The sequence below is a fragment of the Entelurus aequoreus genome, linkage group LG06 (genome assembly GCF_033978785.1).
Source record: "Entelurus aequoreus isolate RoL-2023_Sb linkage group LG06, RoL_Eaeq_v1.1, whole genome shotgun sequence".
NCBI classification, from domain to species: Eukaryota; Metazoa; Chordata; class Actinopteri; order Syngnathiformes; family Syngnathidae; genus Entelurus; species Entelurus aequoreus.
Genome location: NC_084736.1, coordinates 23,058,576 through 23,084,640, shown reverse-complemented (window position 1 = coordinate 23,084,640; position 26,065 = coordinate 23,058,576). Strand labels below are relative to the sequence as shown.

Sequence of the window (26,065 nt, the reverse complement as noted above, 5' to 3'; positions counted from 1 at the left end):
CAGGGGTGGGCAATTAATTTTTACCGGGGGCCGCATGAGCAACCCGAGCACTGCTGGAGGGCCACGTCGACAATATTTCAATTAAATTTTGCTCAATATTATTTTTGATATATACCGTAAGATAAATAATAATAATAATAATAATAATAATTAATAATAATAGTAATACTTCAACATAGTGTGTAACAGCATTCCATGACTAATATAAATAAATTAACATTAATAATAAATGACAGTAAAATAAGCACACGTATGACTGAGTCATAGTGTAACTTTGTGTGGTGTTTCAGTTGTCCGACTTTTTGTGTGGCCATAAACGCACCAGTGGTTTAGTGGTATGCGTGTTGGTGACAGATGACAAGTTGGTTTTGGCCTGGTTTGTACGGCAGAAAATGACTAGTTTTTAGAGATTGAATTGTTTTACTCATGTTTTTGGTGTGGTTATGTCCGAATATAAACAGTTTTGCTCAATAAAGTGATCGATATAATTCCTGTCCTCGAAGCATCTCGATAGACGTTACAATAATTGAACGGTGTTCAATTGAACGGTGTTGACAAACACCGTTAGGGCCGCTTGTTGTCACGGTCACTCAAAGTTGCATTGCAAAATTACATAGAATAAATATGTTTATTTTGTTTAGAATTCAGATGGGATTTGATTTGGTGCGCGGCATATATTTGCTGCGCGCAGCGGACGCTTGAGCAGTGTGCAATTGCGCAGGCACGCACCTTAGAGGGAACGTTGCTTTGCAGTCCATGTCTTGTTGGAAACACGCCATTCTTCATCAACTTTTCTCTTTTTAGCGTCTCGGGTGTAAACCGTGCATCACTTGTCGCTGCATGTGCACCTTCACTCGCAGGTTATACACGGACACACGCCCATAAATAATACTTTTCAAAATAAAAGCAGCACAGTTGTACTGCGCGCACGACATAGATGTTTTTCCAACTTTATTTTGTAATTTGTGATTGCAGCTGTTCACATTCACTCACAATCACGCACACGCATACGTCCACACGGAAGTAATACAAATAACGATTTTCAAAACAAAAGCAGCACCATTGTATTGCACACTCGACATAGATACTTTTTAAAATTTATTTTGTAATTTATAATTGGCCTCACGCGGGCCGGACAGGGACGCACAAAGGGCCGGACGCGGCCCGTGGGCCGCAGAATGCCCAGGTCTGGTGTAGAGGGTTAAAAGCAGAGTTGAGAAGCGGGAGAGGATATTTATTTTTGACAGTAATACTGTTCAGGGCTTGGTAATCAATACAAGGGCGGAGTGTCTTGTCCTTCTTTTCCACAAAGAAAAACCCGGCGGCTAGAGGAGAGTTAGAGGGACGGATGAGACCAGAAGCGAGCGAAGTGGTGATATAGTCCTCTAGTGACTCTCTTTCATGTTTCGAAATGTTATAAAGACGGGAAGAAGGAAGTGTGGCGCCAGGGAGGAGATTAATACAACAGTCATAAGGACGGTGTGGAGGTAACGACAACACGCGGTCCTTGCTGAAGACCTCTTTAAAGTCGTGGTAAGCAGTGGGCACAGCTGACAAATCTATGACCTCCTGAGTAACGACACGTGTGGGCCCTGTGCGAGGGCATGCGGAACGCAGACAGTGAATATGGCAAAAAAAAAAAACAGTTAATGATAGTAATCTTGGCCCAGTCAATATGGGGATTATGTTTAGCTAGCCAGGTAAGCCCGAGCACAACAGGAGCCGAACGAGAGGGAATGATGAGAAAATTGATTAACTCAAAATGGTTACCGGATAATTTAAGCGATAACGGCTGAGTCTGATGAGTATCGCTCGCCAGGTGGCCTCCGTCGAGGGATCGGACTACTCTAGGTCTGGGTAATTTGGCAACGGGTATGGAAAAACGTCTAACAAGTGCCTCATCGATAAAATTGTCATCAGAACCAGAGTCAACTAGAGCCCTAATGTCCAAACTCTGCTCCTTATCCCAGGCGAGCATGCCCGTGAGTTGGAGCCTTGACAGTGTCTGACCTGTAGATGGCAGTAGAGGAGCCGGATCGGTCGCTGGAGGATGTGCAGCGAGGAGGTGGAGCTTGAGTGCGAAGGGGAGGAGAAGCTGGAGTACGGCGAGGAAGTGAAGCTTGAGTGCGACGGCGGGCAGGACGATGAGGACAGCGGGTGACGCGATGCTCAGCTTCTCCGCAATATAGACAAAGCTGAAGTCGAAGGCGACGATCCCTCTCAGCTTGAGTGAGACGAGTCCCTCCAAGCTGCATGGGTTCATCCTCCCGTGATATCGGCCCATCATCGACAATGGGTATCGGTGCAGACGTAGCTTGATGAGCTCCATGGCCACTCCCACTATACGTTGAGGTGCGCAGCTCTTGCCGTCGGAATTTCTCTCTCTCCCAGTCAACGAGGCGATTCTCAATTTCCACCGCCAAAAAGACAAGCTCGTCGAGGCTGTCAGGAGTCTTGAGCGGGATCATTTGTTTCCGGACTCGATCAGCCAGACCAAGGGAGAAGACGTCCACCAATGCGGAAGTGGGCCATCCGCTTTCAGCAGCCAGCCTACGGAATTCAATGGCGAAGTCCGTGACGCTGCGCTGTCCTTGCTGCAGACGTAATAATGATCGTGCCGCTTCGCGTCCTGGCATCTCGCGTTGAAAAATGTTCTTCATGGCTTTGGAAAAAGCGGCGTAGAGGCACACACCGGAGATTGACGCCCCCATTCTGCGGTGGCCCAGGGATGCAGAGACGGGAGGCAAGTTTGAAATACAAAAAGGAATACATTTAATAAGTCCAAAAGGTGTAAGAAAAAGCGATGGGGCAGAAGTGCACACCATGAATACTAACAAAACAGGTTCTTCAGTGGTTGGCAGGAGGAAACAAGCCAGGGCGCACCAAGCACTGCATAAAGTCTTTGCTGCCTCAAGGAGGCTAGGGAACAAACACAAAGGAGTTAGAAATCACAGGACAAGGGAAAGCAACGTACCATGAGGCGAAGTAGGCGCATGCACGTGCGGCGTACGGGAAACAATGACCAGCAAGGTCAAGCTGTAGGTGACGAGCCTAAATACTGGCGGGCTAATTGTGAGCAGGTGTGTCCACCAGGTCCGCCCCTCGCCGAGGACCAAACACTAAAACACAGGTGCAGACAAAAAGAAGGCAGGGACACACTAAAACACAACATGATGTTCTTTTATACATACATTAGGGATGTTCCGATCAGATTTATGCTAGCGATTGTGATCATCCATGAGTGAGATCGGCCGATACTGATCAGTGGCCGCTATGATCGATCGTCACATCCCCACATTTCATTCATCATTTATATGTATTTCACATTGTTTTATGCATGTGAAACTTTAATTATTCCCTGAAAAATGTATTTTGTGTTCATATTTGTGTTGGTCAACAAAGCATTAATTGGATTTACTTTATTTCTTATGAAAAAAATGGCTTAATTTTTTTTGTCCAGTTTTCGTCTGACCTTCTGTAACTTATAATGCAAAAAGCAAGGTGCCACTCTTAAGTCATGTGACCAAAGTATTTGTGCGCCTAAATTCCCGTCACTGTACACGTGGGCAATCAGACTCCAGCATGCCGGGAATCATTTCGACGCTGCTGCGGCGCTCCAGGAGCTCCTTCATGACAAGCACCATCATCCTCCTCATCATCATCATGCATCCGCTTTCATGTCCACGTCCTTGTCGTCCTCAAACCGTCTCTTTCACTCCGCCATTTGTTCCACTTTTTATTTGACTTGTAAAGTCGTTGCTGATCGTTGCATCATGAAGGGAGCCCCCCGCCCGCACCCAGCAGGAAGCAGGAAAAAGAAAAGTTCAGTCCATAAAAGTTTGCTTTGGAAAGAATAATTATCTAACTAACTGAGCTTGGTGCTGAATGACGGTTTAACTTATTGATTACTGCTTAAGTTGCCTGTGAGGCCTTTTCCCCGCTGCGCTCCTCTCCTGTTCATGTTCCACACAAGTGTTCCCTCTCCTTGTCCATGCTGTGAAAGTCAAGCTTTAACTGCCGGCTAATCCTCCTCTCTGACGGCCTCACAGAGAACATCCATCGTCCGGGTCCGCCGAGACGCCATGGATCACAGCGGATCTGCTCATCCTGTTGAAGGATGGAGCGGTAAGACATGCGTAACTGCACTGCTTCACCGTGAATTTCTAAAAAACAGACAAGATGGGAGCTTGGCCGTTTTGATTTAATGACTCTCTATTTCATGTTTCTCCACATCAGGGGTGTCCAAAGTGCGGCCCGGGGGCCATTTGCGGCCCGCAGGTAATTTTTTAACGGCACCGTGGCACATTCTAAAAATACGATTAAAAAAACCCAAAAAAACATAAAAAGTGGTATAAAAGATCAAACAGGTGAAATGTAACAAGAACATGTTGCAATGTTTACTCTAATAACACAAAGCTGCCAGGCAGGCTGTTTCTTTCTTTAAAAAATAATAATGAATCAAAATCAATGTCATTATGAATTATTGACCTATTCAAAGCTCCAATTACGTCACATTAAATATTCCACTTTGGAATATTTTTTGGGGAAAATATTTTGTGTCTGCCATATAAAAAACAAAGCTGTTTTGTTTAAAGGGCCTAAAACGAACAAACAAAAAACATAAACAACAAAAGATATAATTGACGGATAGATCTGAAGTTGATCTTGAGATTATTGTGTTAAAAGTAAAAAAAAAAGTATGATTTATTTTTTTATACTTTACTGAGCAGGACCCTTTTGGATCCTCAATAATTTTAGTGGGACTTTTTTTTTTTTAAGTGTCTATTTAAGTTGCTCAAAAATAATAATGAATTAATGTTATGAGTTATGCTATGAACACCAATTATATAATCTCAAATATTCCACTTTAAAATGTTATTGGGGGAAAATATTGCATATTTTGTGTTTTTTCCATAAAAAACTGGGTTTTCTTTGACAAAAAGAGCATACAACTTAAATCTTGAAAAAACACTTTATATTGACGGATAGACCTAATGTTGATCTGGAGATTTAGACCTTGAATAATAATAATAATACTAAATAATGACACATTTTTAATATTTTTTTTTACCTAAACCCTTTGGGGTCCCCAGGATCAAGCCTGAGTGGAGGCCTAAATGTATATTTGTTTATACATATATTGTATTGTTTTTTAAAATAAAAAATATCAAAATGGCCCCAGCTTGCTTTGATATTTCACTGTGCGGCCCTCAGTGGAAAGAGTTTGGACACCCCTGCTCTACATGAACTGATCTCAGTGGTAATGTAATAAGATTAACGATGATAAAGAATTGAAATGATCCTCAGTGTCATGGATTGAGGTGGCCAACAGGCACAAAACATTGCAACAACGTTGAGAACTTGTTGAATTAGGTCCTGACGTTGAAACATGCTTTTTGACGACATTTAATCAATGTTGGGTTCCAACGTTGATTTGACCATTGAATTTTGGTCATTTTCCAACCAATATTCGACAACACAAATACGCTGAAACAACATGCTTTTTGATGACGTTTATTCAATTTCAGGTTGTGACGTAGATTTGACCATTGAAATTGGGTCATTTTCCAACCAATATTCTACAACACAAATACAACGTTGAAACAAAAGTAAAAAGTAGTCATCCGGTACTGATTAACTTGTGTCCCAACAGGCACAAGACATTGCAACAGCGGTGAGAACTTGTTGAATTAGGTCCTGACGTTGAGCAACTCAAACATAATGTTGGAACAACATACTTTTTGACGACATTTAATCAATGTTGGGTTCTGAAGTTGATTTGACCATTGAATTTTGATCATTTCCCAACCAATATTCGACAACACAAATACAACGTTGAAACATGCTTTTTGATGATGTTTAATCAATGTTGGGTTCTACCGTTGATTTGACCATTGAATTTTGGTCATTTCCCAACCAATATTCTACAACACAAATACAACGTTGAAACAAAAGTAAAAAGTAGTCATCCGGTACTGATTAACTTGTGTCCCAACAGGCACAAGACATTGCAACAACAGTAAAAACTTGTTGAATTAGGTTCTGACGTTGAGCAACTCAAACTATAATGTTGGAACAACATACTTTTTGACGACATTTAATCAATGTTGGGTTCTGAAGTTGATTTGACCATTGAATTTTGATCATTTCCCAACCGATATTCGACAACACAAATACGTTGAAACATGCTTTTTGACGACGTTTAATCAATGTTGGGTTCTACCGTTGATTTGACCATTGAATTTTGGTCATTTCCCAACCAATATTCTACAACACAAATACGTTGAAACAACATGCTTTTTGACGACGTTTAATCAATGTTGGGTTCTACCGTTGATTTGACCATTGAATTTTGGTCATTTCCCAACCAATATTCTACAACACAAATACGTTGAAACAACATGCTTTTTGACGACGTTTAATCAATGTTGGGTTCTACCGTTGATTTGACCATTGAATTTTGGTCATTTCCCAACCAATATTCTACAACACAAATACAACGTTGAAACAACATGCTTTTTGACGACGTTTTTTCAATGTCAGGCTGTGACGTTTATTTAACCATTGAAATTTGGTCATTTCCCAACCAATATTCTACAACGCAAATACAACGTTGAAACAAAAGTAAAAAGTAGTCATCCGGTACAGATTAACTTGTGTCCAAGCAGGCACAAGACATTAAAATATTGTTGCGAACTTGTTGAATTAGGTTGTGACGTTGAGCAACTCGAACATAACGTTAGAACAACATACTTTTTGATGACGTTTAATCAATGTTGGTTTTAACGTTGATTTGATTATTGAATTTTGGTAATTTCCCAAACAATATTCGACAACACAAATATGTTGAAACAACATGCTTTTTGATGACATTTATTCAATGTCAGGTTGTGACGTTGATTTGACCATTGAATTTTGGTCATTTCCCCACCAACAACGTGGATCCAACGTTAGACATCAACGTTGTCTCAATTTACAAATACAGCTATTTTGCAATGTTGTTTCAAAGTCAGTTTTAAAGGACATGTATGTATAACCAACATTGTAATGTCTTGCCAGCAGGCACAAGACATTGATACATTGATACATACATAAATTGTTATTCATCTCGATTCTAAATCGATTGATCATTTTCAAAAATTGATAAAAAGAAATTGAGTCCTCTAATGGTCTTCGAGAACAGGGGTTCTTAGCCTTTTTGACTTTGGGGCCCAACTTTTCCAATACAGAGGGGCTCGTGATAAATTATATGAAAGCATGTGTTAATCACAAAGATTATTATCAAGGCTTAGGTCAGGCTGATTAGAAAATCAATTCTAATCAAATACGTTCCAACTAACTTAATAGTGTTATGTTTGGACTAAGGGGAGGTGACGGCAAACAGGCACTAGATGGCAGTCTGTACAATTATTTATTATATATATAGTAACATACATATATATATATATATATATATATATATATATATATATATATATATATATATATATATATATATATATATATAAAATAATTAACAATACTAATAAACTACAATGGAGTGTGACAAAATCCAAGAGTGTATGAGAGTGACTATGTGTGTAGATTAGCTGAAGTGTGTGTTATAGTGATGGGTCCGGCAACACCGATGCATCGGCGCATGCGTCGAGCTCATAGAGCGATACCCTGTGTCGGTGCGCGTACCGCTTTTAGAAAGTCACGTGACCGAACACGAGCTGTTTTGGTCACGTGACCGCTCATGAGCTGTTCTGGTCACGTGACCGCTCATGAACTGTATCGCACTGACGCCTGCGCGCCAAACTGTGTTTATTAGGAAGCGGCGCAATGCGTGTTGTTGACGAACACCGTTAGGGCCGCTTGTTGTCACTGTCACTCAAAGTTGCATTTCAAAATTACACAGAATAAATGTGTTTATTTTGTTTAGAATTCAGATGGGTTTGATTTGGTGCGCAGCATATATTGGCTGTGCGGCGCACGGTGTGCGCGGAGGACGCTTGAGCACTGCGCAATTGCGCAGGCGCGCACCTTAGAGGGAGCGTTGCTCACAAGGCACAGAGGAGGCGTCAGTGCGATACAGTTTGCGTATCGGTCACGTGACCAAAGCAGCTCATGATCGGTCACGTGACTTTCTAAAAGCGGTACGCGCACCGACACAGGGTTTCGCTCTATGAGCTCGACGCATGCGCCGATGCATCTGTGTTGCAGGACCCATCACTACTGTTACTAGAGAAAGATATAGGAATGACAGCGTGGCGAAGTTGGTAGAGTGGCCGTGCCAGCAATCGGTTACTGGGGTTCGATCCCCACCTTCTACCATCCTAGTCACGATACATGTTCACATTATTTGACTGTATCTAAAAAAGATAAAAACATATTTTTATTTAAATGAAGATATGAAATAATCCTAAATGAAATACAATGGCTTGGTTTATATTATTGTATATACTAGGTCATAAAATCAGTGTCAGTTGAGTCGGTCCATAGGTTGCCTGTAGGGATTTTTAATGTCCAGCAGATGTCAGTATTTAGTGACACAGTATCGACACAGTATCAATACAGTTTTGCAATGTGTCGAAACGCTTCATGAGGCCTCATCAACCCATCACTACAGTCAGGAAAGCAGGGGAACGACGAGGAATGACGAGTCACACAGCAACGTCAAACACAGGAACGGAGGTCTGCAGTAGGATGACACGACAATGAGACACGGAAGGGAAACAGACAGCGAGAGCAGGATTGCATCAAGCAGGATGATCGCTTACTATACACCAATTGAAGACTATATTCCGGCGGCGGCATGCCAGGTTGTCCACGCTTATGAAGGCAGCTACTTCATTAACGGCAGGTGTGCTGATAGATGATTGCCGCCAGCTGTGGAGGTGCGTGGCCGCGGTCTGCGCGGCGCATGTGGGGGCGTGTCCTGCGGTGCTTGCAGTGCGCAAGGATGAGGGATGAGAGATAACAATAAATGTTTCTTAACTAAACTATGAGCTTTATCACTTTAGTCATAATTTTTGCGCTTAAGAACCTTTAATGACTTTAGCTCCAGGCTTGTTTGATATTGTCAATCCTGCCACAAGTGGTGGAATAGTGTATTACAACTGAGTACCACTGCGGCCCATATGGACAACAGCTGATAAACACATATTTTTTGGTGGCTCCACTGTTCTCTAAAAAGTTTTTCCCATTTAAACTAACTGGTTTTTAGTAAATAATTCTGTTCTGAAAAGTCAGACCGAAACGAAATTGACAAAAAAGCAGAGCAGTTTGTTCCGTAACAAATATTTTAAATGCATTTAATCTGTTCCAAAGAAAGTAAGAACAGGAAACATTGGGGCAAGGCAATATGGCTGAAAACTGTATCACAATATAAGTTGTTTTTATATGTCGATATGAATAAATTATGATATTTTTCATGACATTTGGAAAAAAAAGAAGCAGGAAATTTTTTTTTAAATTATACATGTAACCTTGCTCTGATTATAATTCTGTCAGTTATCAAAGCAGAAAGGAAAGGAAATGTCAACACAAGCATGGAAAACAATCAATGTAAACAAAATTGTAAAATCACATTGAACACTTAATAACTTCTTAAAATGAAGGTGCAGAAATAAGGAATATGTAAGAAATGCTTAATAAAGTGTAACAAAATAGTGCAAAGTGTGAAAATGTAAACATAGAGAAACCAGAGAAAAACTATTTTCTGCAGGTTTAATGCCAGGAAGTTACAGCTGTGCTCTAAAGGGTGAGCGCGGCTAAGGTAGTGTGGTATTACCGGTCTTGGTGGGGATGAGCGCCCTGCTCTATTTACAGACCACATTGGTTTGACTCCAGTCCCTTTTGAAAAAAATCAAAAAAACTCTCATACAATCGAGGTGTCCAAAACATCTCGATTGTATGAGTTTTTTTTTATTTATTTTTTTTTTTTCTTTTCGTTTTTTTTTCTTTTTGACTTTTCCTCTTTTATCCACAATTTCTTCATTTTTGCTTTCTCTTCTCACTCCATGTAAAGAATCAACCCAGAGACAAAAAAAATGGCGCAACCAAACTTGATAGTTGATAATGTTACCTGATTGGCTTTTAGTGTGTCACTCCCACTAATCAGTGATCACTTCAGTGCCCTTGTTCATTCAACCAACCTTCGCAACTTCCACTTTCTTCCGACAAAGAAGAAAATAAAATTATCGAACACATTTTTATTGATATTGTGTCTATTGTGATATATATATATATATATATATATATATATATATATATATATATATATATATATATATATATATATATATATATATATATATATATATATATATATATATATATATATGTATATATATATGTATATATATATATATATATATATATATATATATATATATATATCACAATATATATATATATATATATATATATATATATATATATATATATATATATATATATATATATATATATATATATATATATATATATATATATATATATATATATATATATATATATAATTTTATCACCCAGCCCTACAAAACACATTTGATACTGATTATAGTTTTACATGCAAAAAACGAAGTAAAAAACAAAATTAACAAAATTAATTAATCAACATTTCTTTAACTTCATCAAACACTTTTGTTGGCAAAGACGGCAATGAGTGGAAAGGCAGGAGGAGATAGCCAAACAATCTTTCTTTTGCCAAGAGTTCTTTTATTAATTCAATCGTGTTTCGCGCCTTCTATCAAAGTACAAACACACTCAACTTCCGGCTGCTAGGAGCTAGCAGCTACACAATAGCACACAAGCTTGACATATGTAATAATCATTGAACAATATTGCAGTGTAATACAACACATTTGTAGTTGCGTATTATTTACACATACAAAGTCTCCAAGGCAGAAGCATATTAGAAAGCATCCAGTAACAAACGTGTCCACGTCGCTTGTTTTACTGTGTCGTGAGCATTACTTGATTCATTATTGTGGCCACTTAGTTTCACCTCCACTCTAACTTAAAGAAAGGATAAGTCCATTCAGACTGTTAATAATAAATAGGTTGGTGTTTTCCATACCTTCCATTGTTCTCTGTTTTCTCATTTCACTTGATCAAACCTTTTTTAACATGCCACACTACAAAATAAGAAAAGGATGTATGCTTCCTGACGATATCGTATGGGATCAATGTCGGTATTGGCCAATATTCAAGGCTCCAGTATTGGTACCATATCGGAAATTAAAAAGTTGTATCAGGGCACCCCAAATCCAACCTGTTCTGTATTATTTGGTATGGTGTGTTTTTCTTTCTTTCCTTCTTAATATAGTGACCGAAAGATGGCTCTAAAAAATTGTGAAAAGAAAAACGTATTAACTTATTATTTATACATTTTGAATCAGACAAAGGCAACACTTTAAATGGAGCATGTGTACCTAATGTTATGGCTGGCGGGTGCTCGTTAACACAGTTACACTGTAGATAAATTAAAGGCATACTGAAATTATTTTTTTTAATTCAAACGGAGATAGCAGATCCATTCTATGTGTCATACTTGATCATTTCGCGATATTGCCATATTTTTGCTGAAAGGATTTAGTAGAGAACATCGACGATAAAGTTCGCAACTTTTGGTCGCTGATAAAAAAAGCCTTGCCTGTACTGGAAGTAGCGTGACGTCACAGGTTGAAAGGCTCCTCACATTTCCCCATTGTTTACAATATAGCGAGAGCGATTCGGACCGAGAAAGCGACGATTACCCCATTAATTTGAGCGAGGATGAAAGATTCGTGGATGAGGAACGTGAGAGTGAAGGACTAGAGTGCAGTGCAGGACGTATCTTTTTTCGCTCTGACCGTAACTTAGGTACAAGGATTCATTGGATTCCACACTTTCTCCTTTTTCTATTGTGGATCACGGATTTGTATTTTAAACCACCTCGGATACTATATCCTCTTGAAAATGAGAGTCGAGAACGCGAAATGGACATTCACAGTGACTTTTATCTCCACGACAATACATCGGCGAAGCTCTTTAGCTACGGAGCTAACGTGATAGCACATTGGGCTTAAATGCAGATAGAAACAAAAGAAATAAGCCCCTGACTGGAAGGATAGACAGAAAATCAACAATACTATTAAACCATGGACCTGTAAATACACGGTTAATGCTTTCCAGCCTGGCGAAGCTTAACAATGCTGTTGCTAACAACGCCATTGAAGCTAACTTAGCAACGGGACCTCACAGAGCTATGCTTGTTCAGAACGCTGCTGCTAGAGTTCTAACAAAGACCAAAAAATGTGAGCACATTACACCAATTCTTAAATCTTTACATTGGCTCCCTGTACATCAGAGAATTGATTTCAAAATCCTCCTGCTCACATATAAATCACTACATGGTCTAGGGCCGAAGTATATTACTGATATGCTCCCACTATATAAGCCCTCTAGATCACTAAGATCTTCTGAGACCAATCTGTTAGCGGTTCCAAGAGTAAACTCAAATCAAGGGAGATCATCATTCAGTCACTATGCAACAAATAGCTGGAATAAACTTCCTGAAGATGTCAGACTTTCCCCAACTCTGACTACTTTTAAAACTAGACTGAAGACTTTTATGTTCACCTTAGCTTTCAGCTAAATCTTTTAATCTTTTAACTTTTAACGTCTGCACTGTTTTTATTTTTATTGTCTGCATTTTAATTTTGCTTTTATTTTCTTTCATTTCACTTTGTTGTCTGTGAAGCACTTTGAGTCTGCCTTGTGTATGAAAAGCGCTATACAAATAAAGTTGCCTTGCCTTGCCTTGCCTAAAAACATTAGCTATCCACCTACACCAGCCAGCCCTCATCTGCTCATCAACACCCGTGCTCACCTGCGTTCCAGCGATCGACGGAGCGACGATCATAGGTGCGGTCGGCGGCCCGGAGACGGAGGAAGTCAAGGTGAGTTTGGCGGCTAGCGCGTCTGCTATCCATCTCAAAGTCCTCCTGGTTGTGTTGCTGTAGTCCGCCGCTAATACACCGATCCCACCTACAACTTTCTTCTTTGCAGTCTCCATTGTTCATTAAACAAATTGCAAAAGATTCACCAACACAGATGTCCAGAATACTGTGGAATTTTGAGATGAAAACAGAGCTTTTTGTATTGGATCCAATGGGCCCGAATACTTCCGTTTCAACGAGTGACGTCACGCGCATACGTCATCATATATAGACGTTTTCAACCGGAAGTTTAGCGGGAAATTTAAAATTGCACTTTATAAGTTAACCCGGCCGTATTGGCATGTTTTGCAATGTTAAGATTTCATCATTGATATATAAACTATCAGACTGCGTGGTCGGTAGTAGTGGGTTTCAGTAGGCCTTTAAGTGTGTTATTATGATGTTTGAGGAATAAGAATCATTTTCAAGTGCTTTGAAGACGTCTGATGAGGCAGCAAGTGCCGTCATGCAGGCTTTAAAAAATGTGTTAGGATTACGTCCTCTCAAAACCTTCCCAGAGCCAATTTAATCCCGGCTGTTTACAATCTGCCAGCCTTACGTAACACACTAAAGATACAACACACACACACGCACGCACGCACGCACACACACACACACACACACACACACACACACACACACACACACACACACACACACACACACACACACACACACACACACACACACACACACACACACACACACACACACACACACACACACCAGTGAAGTCATGCTTATATCGGTCCTTGTGATGACATCCATTAATTGTAGCAACAACAACAAAAATGTCAACACAACATCAATCTTAATGAGGGTTTGATAACCTGCATCTTTTTGTTCAGCCATTTTCCTCTGACACGGATTTTATTCATCCCTTTTAGTGCTGCAGTTCAACTTTAATGTCTCTTTACTGCCGTCCACATCAACATTGGGCTCATTGATTGATTTTCAAGCAGTAAAAGTTTTACCGCAGGAGGATTTTCTGCTTGAATCTCAACCTACACACTCTGGGTCTGCTGTGTATTGTAAAAACAACTTGGAAAATACAGTGGAAACTTTGATGAGTCGGCTATCTGTGCTGTAAACCTCCGGCTCGGGGTTGGCTCAATCTAAAAAGCTAGCATGCTAACGTTAGCATTAGAGATGTCCGATAATGGCTTTTTTGCCGATATCCGACATTCCGATATTGTCCAACTCTTAATTACCGATTCCGATATCAACCGATACCGATATATACAGTTGTGGAATTAACACATTATTATGCCTAATTTTGTTGTGATGCCCCGCTGGATGCATTAAACAAAGTAACAAGGTTTTCTAAAATAAGAGAACAACTTCAACTCAAGTTATGGAAAAAAGTGCCAACATGGCACTGCCATATTTATTATTGAAGTCACAAAGTGCATTACTTTTTTTAACATGCCTCAAAACAGCATCTTGGAATTTGGGACATGCTCTCCCTAAGATAATCCTGATACCCACTACAACTATGGGAAATACTATACTTTGACTTTCACAAAGTGCATTATTTTTTATTTTTTTTAAACATGCCTCAAAACAACAGCTACACAAACAATGAAGGCACACAGCTTCAGTCCAGAGTATACTAGAGTAACAAAGTAAACAATAACATAGTCCTCCTTTATTGCAAGACTGCCTGGTATACTGTATAATAGGAAATTATAAACTGGGCTCAATCTGCCCCTCTAACGTATTTGTATGAGTAACACAAATGATCTGCAAACTAGTGGTGAGTGCTTGAAGTGGCCTACCAGTCAGCCAGAGTTTCTGAAATGCTGCGTTGAGACAGGGCACCTCCGTTCACTGCAAGCTGCTTTCGGTGTTTGCTTCTCATCTATCTTCCGCTTGTATTCATCGTGTATCTCCTTATGATTCTTGAAGCGGTGGGAGATCTAATTGCTTGTATTAAAGGAAGATGTCTTGGTTCCTCCTCGCATAACCAAGTTTTTGCAGTCATTGCAAATTGCCAGTTTTTTATCCGTCAGACACACTTTAAAATAATCCCAAAAAATAGACATGGTGTCGTTAGTCGCTCGCTTGTTAGCCACGGCTACAGCACCGGCAACAACACACTCTTGTTGTTGTTTTGCTGCGCTCGCGGCGGTTTGATGAGGTCATCAAGCGTCGCCAGTAAACCTCTCATGCTGCAGTCGTCAACTCCTGTGTTGTGTGTGAGAGAGGGGATAGGGAAGAGGGGAGAGGGGAGGGGCTGCTGACTGTAAAACGCAACTGCTCTGTACTTTAAAAAGTAATTAATTTTACTTTTTGAAACCGATACCGATAATTTCCAATATTACATTTTAAAGCATTTATCGTCTCTAGTTAGCATAATAACGTAGAAAAAGTTCAACTTCGAAGACGGTGCCACGTTTGAAAAACAACAACATCCTTTTAGATGTAAACAACTACAATTAGATACAATGCTAGCATAAAATGTTAACATGCTAACCTTAGCCTGATGACATAGGAACATTTGTGTTTGTATGCATCTAAACGCATAATTTTTAGGTTTATATGAATAAAAATAGTAAAAAGCTTGCATAAAACATTAGCATACTAACGTTAGCATATTATGGATTGATTGATTGATTGAAACTTTTATTAGTAGATTGCACATAATGGGAACAGCATACATACAAGATAGCGGAAAGTATCAAAATCCTCTGATTTCAGGTTTAAATGATTAAAATGAGCTAAAAGGCAAACATAAAACGTTAGCATTCTGAAATTAGCAAGATAATATAAGAAAAGTTAGCATACTTCGATAATGGTGCCAAGTAGAGATGTCTGATAATATCGGGCTGCCGATATTATCGGCCGATAAATGCTTTAAAATGTAATATCGGAAATTATCGGTATCGGTTTCAAAAAGTAAAATTTATGACTTTTTAAAACGCCGCTGTGTACACGGACGTAGGGAGAAACACAGAGCCCCAATAAATCTTAAAGGCACTGCCTTTGCGTGCCGGCCCAATCACATAATACCTACGGCTTTTCACACATACAAGTGAATGCCATGCATACTTGGTCAACAGCCATACAGGTCAAACTGAGGGTGGCGTATAAACAACTTTAACACTGTTACAAATATGCGCCACACTGTGAACCCACACCAAACAAGAATGACAAACACATTTCGGGAGAACATCCGCACCGTAACACAACATAAACACAACAGAACAAATACCCAGAACCCCTTGCAGCACTAACTCTTTCGGGACGCTACAATATACACCCCCCGCTACCCCCCACCTCAACCTCCTCATGCTCTCTCAGGGAGCGCATGTCCCAAATTCCAAGCTGCTGTTTTGAGGCATGTTAAAAAAAATAATGCACTTTGTGACTTCAATAATAAATATGGCAGTGCCATGTTGGCATTTTTTTCCATAACTTGAGTTGATTTATTTTGGAAAACCTTGTTACATTATTTAATGCATCCAGCGGGTTACGCAACAAAATTAGGCATAATAATGTGTTAATTCCACGACTGTATATATCGTTATCGGTTGATATCGGAATCGGTAATTAAGAGTTGGACAATATCGGACACCTCTAGTGCCAAGTATCAAAAGCCATGATTTTTAGGTTTAAATGAATAAAATTCGCTAAAATGCTAGCATAAAACGTTAGCTTGCTAACGGAGGCTAGATGACATAGGAAAAGTTATTGTACTTCTAAGATGTAGCCAGGAATCGAAAGCCATGATTTTTAGGTTTATACGAAATAGATTTGCTATAATGCCGCCATAAAGTATTAGCATGCTAACATAGGAGAAATGAGCATACTTCCAAGATGGCTCCAAGTATCAAAATCAAAGATTTTTTGGTTGAAACATACAAATTTAGAAAAAATGCTATTGTAAAGCTAACTTTAGCATGCTCGCACGTGACCAGAAAGGAGGAAATACCAAAAGTGGCGAGGGACTTTTATAATGTTCGTACACCACGTCTGGCATATACTTGTATTTTTATGTGCGTAAAATAGCTAAAATGTTAAAATACTAATAGTTAACATGCTAGCACCTAGCAAGATAGCATGTCCTGGATGTACTGAACATTTAGATGTTGAAACAGTTAAAATCCGTTGAGTAATGAGGAAACTAAGAACAGGCAATGACGCCTCATTACGCTGTTTCCTGAAAAAAAATCTACCATTGTAAGGGTGCGTACATAATCAATGGGGCCAAGTGTACCTAATCAATGGGCCCATTGACAGTCTTTTCCCCTAATGGCGTCGCTATGGTAACACGAAATGTTCCCAAAATAAAGTAGCGCTGGAGGCGCAATCGAGACCTTTCAAACGATGTAAGATATGTTGGGGTTCGTTGGCCGGTTCGTCCCGTATTGAACGCGACAGAATTAGATAGGAGAAGAAGAAGAAAGGATAAGTCCAAGCAATATTAATTTGGGCTGTTTGCCTTACAGGAGGCCCATAATAATGAGACATCTTATTTATAGGCGCCTTAGTATTTACAACAATCTAGTCCAGTCCACAAAGTGATAGGCAAGCGGTGAGGATCTGGATAAATGTGCGAGTGGTGGAATCCATTTTTAGGGTCAGAATGTTACTGATCTCTGACAGCTGCTCCAACCATCCTGTCTTTTTTTCCCCATTCCTTTTGAACTCCCATCCTCAGATTTATGTCCTCCATACGTCCCGGCGAAGCTGGCATGCGGAACGTTTATACAGAGGCCAAAGAGGTGCGTGCAGCATCCACAGGTTCAGGGACCTCCCCAAGGAAGCAGAGCGCATCAGCTTTCAGAGAGGATTGACCCTGTGACCTTTTGGGTGACGTGGTCATCCGTCATGAAAAAAAATGTCCCAGAGGTTTTTAAGGATATTTTAAGAGGTTTACTTTTTTTTAAAGGAGGTTTTGAGAAAATGCATAGGTGGGTAGTAATGCTCTACATTTACTCTGTTACTTTTACTTTTTGGATCAATTGCATTTGTCAGGGTAGTTTTAAAGGGGAACTGCCCTTTTTTTAAAATTTTTTGCCTACCATTCACAATCCTTATGTAAGACAAGAGCACATAGGTTTTTCTTTTTTATGCATTCTATCTCGTAAATAAAGAGTAACTATGCAGCCAGTGGGGGTAAATTCACATTAACATTGAGCCAACACACTGTCATGCTGTTGAATGAGAAAATATAATAACATATAACATGAATAAGTATTTTTAATATATTAATGTTAGCATTTAAGATGGACAGCAATTAGCACTCTAGTTGTCAGCTAGCAATTGGCGCCCTAAATGTCAGTGTTAGCGGAGTATTTACCTTCCTTTGAGCAAAATGGAAAGCTTTGGAAGTTACTAGCTTTGGCCTTGGTTTCTTCTAGAAGAAGATATAAACAATGATGTCACTCTGTTTCCTGTGAGTGAGAGTGTACAAGGATGTGTGTGTGCTCAGCACTTATGCCAAGTTAATTTTCGGTTGCCAAGGTGTGGCAGTAAGGTGGACAAAAGCATGTGAGGAGGGCGACCATTTTCAGAGAAGGCTCCAGACTTTAGACAGCTATACATATATATATATGTATATGTGTATATATGTATAGCTGTATGTATGTATAATATATATCAGTGGCGTGCAGTCACTAGAGGCAGGGGAGGCGGGGCCTCACCTGCCATCATGGAAAGAAAAGAAAAAGAAAAAGAAAAAAAAAATAATTAAATTGTTATATGTATCCAGTGATTATACTAAAGTTATTTTCCATTTAACTTCACCAGTTTTAGATTATTTTTATTTTTATTTTCACATTTGCCATTCAAGTACTGAGAAGAGACGGTGCGGTGATCAGCAGCCAGTTGAGGCACTTGTGCCTCACCATGGATTGCGACTCGGCTAACTGCTGGCCTGCTGTGTAGTGAGACCGTATTGCTATATGAATTATATTATACATTTCCATAGTTTATGTGCTGAGGTATTTGTTTGTTGGTTGTCCTGCAATTGGATTGGATGAGAGCTGTGTGATGAAAACAATGTAGATCTAATTTGATTGGCTGTTGTACTGAGAGCACACACGTTGACACGCAGCACACACGCTGATAGACAGACACGTACAAAATGAAAGCTACGGAGCGCTCCCAAATAACTTTTTAAGCTTTAGGTTTTGGGGAAAGTAGCAAGTCATGTCAAGTCAAAAGGCTCAAGTCCAAGTGAAGTCACAAGTCATTGATGTTAAAGTCTAAGTCGAGTTGCAAGTCTCTTTACATTTTGTCAAGTCGAGTCTAAAGTCATCAAATTCATGACTCGAGTCTGACTCGAGTCCAAGTCATGTGACTCGAGTCCACACCTCTGGTATGTATATATATATATATATATATATATATATATATATATATATATATATATATATATATATATATATATATATATATATATATATATATATATATATATATATATATATATATACATATATGTGTGTATATATATATATATATATATATATATATATATATATATATATATATATATATATATATATATATATATATGTGTGTATATATATATATATATATATATATATGTATATATATATATATATATATATATAAATATATATATATATATATATAGATATATATATATATATATGTGTGTATATATATATACACATATATATGTGTGTGTATATATATATATATCAGTGGCGTGCCGTCACTAGAGGCAGGGGAGGCACGGCCTCACCTGCCATCATGGAAAGAAAAAAAAAGTAAAAATAAAAAAAATAAAAATTAAATTGTTATGTGTATCCAGTGATTATACTAATGTTATTTTCCATTTAACTTCACCAGTTTTAGATTATTTTTATTTTTATTTTCACATTTGCCGTTCAAATACTGAGAAGAGACGGTGCGGTGATCAGCAGCCAGTTGAGGCACGTCACTGATTTGTGCCTCAACATGAATTGTGCGCAATGACTCGGCTAACTGCTGGCCTGCTGTGCAGTGAGACTGTATTGCTATATGAATTATATTATACATTTCCATAGTTTAGTTAGCTGAGGTATATAATGTACAATGTATTTTGTCAACAACTCTATGTGTGTAATGTATTTTTAGTGCTGAGCATTCATAAAACTCTGCTGCGAAAACACACTGTGTGAGGCTCGTCTCATAACCCCGCCTCCTGGTGCCAAGCAACTCCGCCGCAGAACGCACCGCCCGACGGGAGCGCCGCGGCCACACCAACCAAAGCCCACACCCAAACCCTCAACGTGCAAGACCGAATCCACCCAAAAAAAGTCACTTAACAAGAAGCCAAAAAGTGCAAAAACAACAATGCTCGTGCTGCAGGAGCCGCGAACGACCGCAGGGACACAACATTAGGTACACCTAATGTCCTGTCAATGAGAAAGGACGCAAAAGAGAAAGGCTCCGCTCTTGCTACCGGAGTTTTTTGTTAAATCTGAAGATTTTGACCACTGATTTGCGATCACAGCCACAGGAGAGTACCCTGGCATCTTCAATCTGATTTTGGTCAGTTGAGAGGCACTGATACGCTGAAAGAAGGCGAGTTGAGAGAGCCGTTAGACTCAAGCCAAAGGCGCCTTCCCGCAGTTCAAAGCGGTTGCCTAGCAACCAAAAGCTACGGCGAGTTTACAGCTGTTTTAAAGTGATCCCGACGTCGCAGAGTGATATAAGTTGACAGGCTGACACCTCAAATTGATGTCTGAACGGCGCAAGATACGAAATTGTTGGAAAAAACAAGTTAAAGTGCCGCAAGTCGCTAAAGAAGCAACTGCCGTTAAGACACAAGCAAGAGGCAGTGACGTCAGTGACTGCCGCGATGCGAAAAGGTAAAGGAAAGATTGAAATCCCGAAACCTTCGGGGTCAGCTGTTACAGAACACAACTGGGAACAAGATTTGAGGTTGGACACAGGACATGATGGGAATCAAGAAGTGATAATACAAATACTTGAAGAAATGAAAGAAGAAATGAAAGAAATGAAAGAAGAAATGAAAGAAGAAATGAAAGAATTGAAAGAATATCTGAGAAAAGTAACAACAGAACACCAACAAGATGTGAAAAGTCTGCAGGAAAATATAGAAAATCTGCAATCTCAGAACAACAGAAGAAATAATGAAGCCACTGAAATGAGCAAACAAATGAAGATCCTTCAAGAAGACAACAACATGCTGAGGAATATCATAGATGAAATGGATCAGGACAAACGAATGAATGATATCATCGTGACTGGGCACCGAATTAAACCAAGATCCTATGCGAAAGCTGTGAATAATGAAGGTGAACCAGATGAAATGGATATGATCTCAGCAGAACAGCAAGTGGTCAACTTCCTGCAATCAAAGGAAATTTAAATTGACATTAATACCATCGAAACATGCATCCCACTGAACGGAAGAAACAACAACGCCACTCCAGTCGTGCTCGTGAAACTCGTAAACAGAAAATCTAAAATGGCATTGCTGAGACAGGGAAAGAAGCTGAAGGGAACAAATGTGTACATGAATGAGCATCTCACAAAACGCAATGCTGGAATCGCCAAGAAAGCACGCGACTTGAGAAGGCAGGGAAAAATCCAGGGAACTTGGAGCACCAACTGTAAAATCTACATCAAGCTGAATGGAGGTCCAGAAGCAAGAGTAATTGTTGTCCATGACATCAAGGACCTGGACAATTTTTAAAGTTTACACAGCTACCAAAACAACGATGATAATGGACTCTGACAGAAAACAAACACCCAAATTCAACATCGACACTACTGTGTTCCAAGGGACGACTAAACAAGAGGACCTACATTCAGGATTGCATTCACCTACACTTATTGAGATTATTGAAACAACATCAAAGATTGTTGAACAAGAAAATATGGAACTAAAAAATTTCTGCAACAAAGATTACAAAAACCAGGATTTGGAAAATGATATAGATCCAGATACAAATTTTTTCTCCCACATCAGTAATAATTGTTTTTATTATACAGATGATCAATATAATAGCAACATTACATGCGATAACAAATTGTCAATTATTCATTTTAATAGCAGAAGCTTGTATGCAAACTACAACAACATTAAGAACTTTTTGGAACACATCAATGAACCATTCAAAGTGATTGCTGTTACAGAAACATGGATTGATGATAAAAAAGGAATAGATTTTGATCTGGAGGGATATGAACTAAACTACATCAACAGAACCAACAAAAATGGAGGAGGAGTAACTGTGTACGTGATGAAGAACCTGAACTACAAAGTGGTAAAAAACATGTCATTTGCTATAGATAATATCTTAGAATGTATAACCATTGAAATATGTCAGGAAAAAGGCAAAAACATTTTCATCAGTTGTATATATAGATCACCTAAGTCAAGTATAGAAACATTTGAAGAATGGATCAAGGCTACTTACATGGATAATGGTCAAAGAATAATGTTCTTATGTGGTGACTTTAATATTGACTTATTGAACCCTAACAAGCAAAAGTCTATTGATGACTTCATTGAAACAATGTACAGCATAAGTTTATATCCAAAAATCACAAAGCCAAGTAGAATCACAGCACACTGTGCCACGCTTATTGATAATATTTTTACCAATGAGTTTGACAATAACACTACAAGTGGTCTACTTATTACCGGCGTTAGTGATCATCTGCCAGTTTTTACAATATATGATGGACACTACAAGAAGAAAATGGAAGACAAAAGGACATTTCGAAGACTGTGCACAGAGAAGAGGATGACTGCTTTCAAAATTGAGCTACAAAAGCAAGATTGGGACAATGTGTACAATGAAAAAGAGGTTGATGAAGCATATGAACATTTCTTAAACAAGTTCATAATACTTTATGACAAACATTGTCCATGGATACAACTTAGTAATAAACAGAGAAAGAATAACCAACCATGGATGACAAAAGGATTAAAAAATGCTTGTAAGAAGAAGAATACACTATATAGAGAATTTATAGCACAAAGAACTATAGAGGCAGAAATTAAGTACAAAAAGTATAAAAACAAGTTAACAGAAATACTACGATCATGTAGAAAAGAATATTACAGTGAATTATTGGACAGGAACAAAAATAATATGAGAGCAACATGGGGCATCCTCAATAGCATTATTAAAAATGGCACAAAGAGGGACTACCCTCAATACTTTTTAGACGGAAATAAAAACAATGACAACATAAAGGAAGTAGTTGAAAGCTTCAATAATTATTTTGTAAATATTGGACCAAAATTGGAAGAAAGGATTCCAGACCCAGTTCCAATTGAGGACTATAATGATACCATAGAGCGAAATCCCAACTCCATGTCCCTCAGTAATGTGACACAGGAGGAAATAGTTACAATCGTGAAAAAATGTAAATCTAAGACTTCAACTGATTGTAATGGAATTGATATGGATATGATAAAAAAGGTTATAGAAGAGATCTCAGGACCATTAATGTATATTGGTAACCTATCATTTCAAACAGGTACATTCCCAAACAAAATGAAAATAGCTAAAGTTGCACCAATTTATAAGACTGGAGATAAACATCAATTTACAAATTATAGACCTGTTTCTTTACTTCCACAATTTTCTAAAATCATTGAAAAACTGTTTAATAACAGATTAGAGAGTTTCATAAATAAAAATAGAATACTCGAAGAGAACCAATATGGATACAGAGCTAATGTCTCAACTTCAATGGCTTTAATTGAAATTACAGAAGAAATTGCCAATGCAATAGATAGTAAAAAATGTGCAGCGGCAGTTTTTATGGATCTAACTAAAGCATTTGACACAATTAATCACAATATTTTAATCAAAAAACTAGAACGATATGGCATCAGAGGGTTAGTCTTAAACTGGATAAGAAGTTATCTAACGAACAGGAAACAATACGTGAAGCTAGGCGAACACACGTCTACAACGCTAAATATATCCTGTGGTGTACCTCAGGGATCAATATTAGGACCTAAATTATTCAATCTCTATATAAATGACATTTGTAAAGTTACAAAAGATTTAAAGTTAGTATTATTTGCGGATGATACAACAGCGTTTTGTTCAGGAGAGAACACACAGGAGATAATACAAATAATAACAGAAGAAATTAACAAATTAAAAAGATGGTTTGACAAAAACAGACTATCGTTGAATCTTAGTAAAACTAAAATAATGCTATTTGGTAATAGTAGAAGAGAAAGTCAAACACAAATACAAATAGACGGAATAGAAATTGAAAGAGTAAATGAAACCAAATTTCTAGGTATAATGATTGATGATAAATTGAACTGGAAATCTCACGTAAAAAATATACAACATAAAGTTGCAAGAAACACGTCAATAATGAATAAAGCAAAACATGTTCTAGACAAAAAATCACTTCATAGTCTATACTGCTCACTAGTGTTACCATATCTGAGTTACTGTGTAGAAATATGGGGAAATAATTACAAAAGTACACTTCATTCATTAACGGTGTTACAAAAAAGATCAGTTAGAATAATACATAATGTTGGATATAGAGAACATACAAATCCTTTATTTATTGAATCAAAAATACTGAAATTCCACGACATAGTGAATTTGCAAACAGCTAAAATTATGCACAAAGCAAACTATAATCTGCTACCCAAGAATATACAACAATTCTTCTCAACAAAAGAGGAGAAATATAATCTTAGAGAAAAATGTAATTTAAAACATTTGTACGCACGTACAACACTTAAGACCTTCAGTATATCAGTATGTGGAATTAAATTATGGAATGGATTAAGCAAAGCAATCAAACAATGTACTAATATGATCCACTTCAAGAAACTCTTCAAACTTAAAGTGTTTACAAAGTACAAAGAAGAAGAACCATGACAAACATTCTCAATTTATTTCATCCATCCATTCATTCATTCTTAAAGTAATCTTACTTATCTCATCATATGAAATATGACTTTCTTCACCAATTATTATTATTAAATTCTTACCATTATTTATTTATTTATTTTTATTGTGATTACATATGGAGTTTATTGTGAATAAATTGAGAACAGGAAGTGAATAAAAAAGTATCAGCAAGTGTTATGTAAAGAAAAGGGGTAGGATTAAATAAGCTCTGCTTCTTCCTACTCCTTTTCGAACATGTTGAAAAGAGAAACTGGAAATTGTGATGTATCATGTTGTATGCTGGCATGTTCGAAATAAACTCAAACTCTAACCTGCACTGCAGGTTCATATGTTTGCAAATCTGACTGTGATGATGCAGTCGTGCCTCACCAGACATTAATCTCACCGCACGCCACTGATATATATATATATATATATATATATATATATATATATATATATATATATATATATATATATATATATATATATATATATATATATATATATATATATATATATATGTATGTGTATATATATACACATATATATGTGTGTGTGTATATATATGTATATATATATATATATATATATATATATATATATATATATATATATATATATATATATATATATATATATATATATATATATATATATATATATATATATATATATATATATATGCACGGCGCCGCTGCTGCCCACTGCTCCCCTCACCTCCCAGGGGGTGAACAAGGGAATGGGTCAAATGCAGAGGACAAATTTCACCACACCTAGTGTGTGTGTGACAATCATTGGTACTTTAACTTAACTTTACACTTACAAACTGTAGCACACAAAAAAGCACATTTAATAAAAAAAATGTTATTATGGTCTTACCTTTACTTATAAGTGCGGGAACAGTGGTGTTTGTGTTGGAAGAGTTGTGAATGAATGAAATATGAAATCCGTGCTGCAGTCTGCAGGTGTACCTAATGTTGTGTCCCTCCGGTCGTTCGCGGCTCCTCCAGTGCGAGCATTGTTGTTTTTGCACTTTTTGGCTTCTTGTTAAGTGACTTTTTTTCGGTCTTGCACGCGGAGGGTTTGGGTGTAGGCTTTGGTTGGTGTGGCGCTCCCGTCGGGCGGTGCATTCTGCGGCGGAGGTGCTTGGCACCAGGAGGCGGGGTTATGAGACGAGCCTCTCACAGTGCGTCTTCGCAGCAGAGTTTTATGATCGCTCAG

At 38.1% G+C, this 26,065-nt stretch overlaps 1 protein-coding gene across 3 annotated transcripts in view; it reads left to right on the top strand.

Moving 5' to 3' along the window:
• hoatz (HOATZ cilia and flagella associated protein) overlaps positions 1-26,065 on the top strand; it is an 89,663-nt gene that overhangs the window by 28,706 nt on the left and 34,892 nt on the right. The window contains exon 2 of one of the 3 annotated variants that reach the window (XM_062050299.1): positions 17,632-17,814. The exons of 1 other annotated variant lie outside the window; for it this stretch is intronic. The gene's annotated coding sequence lies outside the window, so the exon portion shown is untranslated. Of the gene's footprint in view, positions 1-4,049; positions 4,185-17,631; positions 17,815-26,065 lie in introns of those variants that run through there. One more of the 3 variants, XM_062050298.1, reaches the window with a different exon arrangement.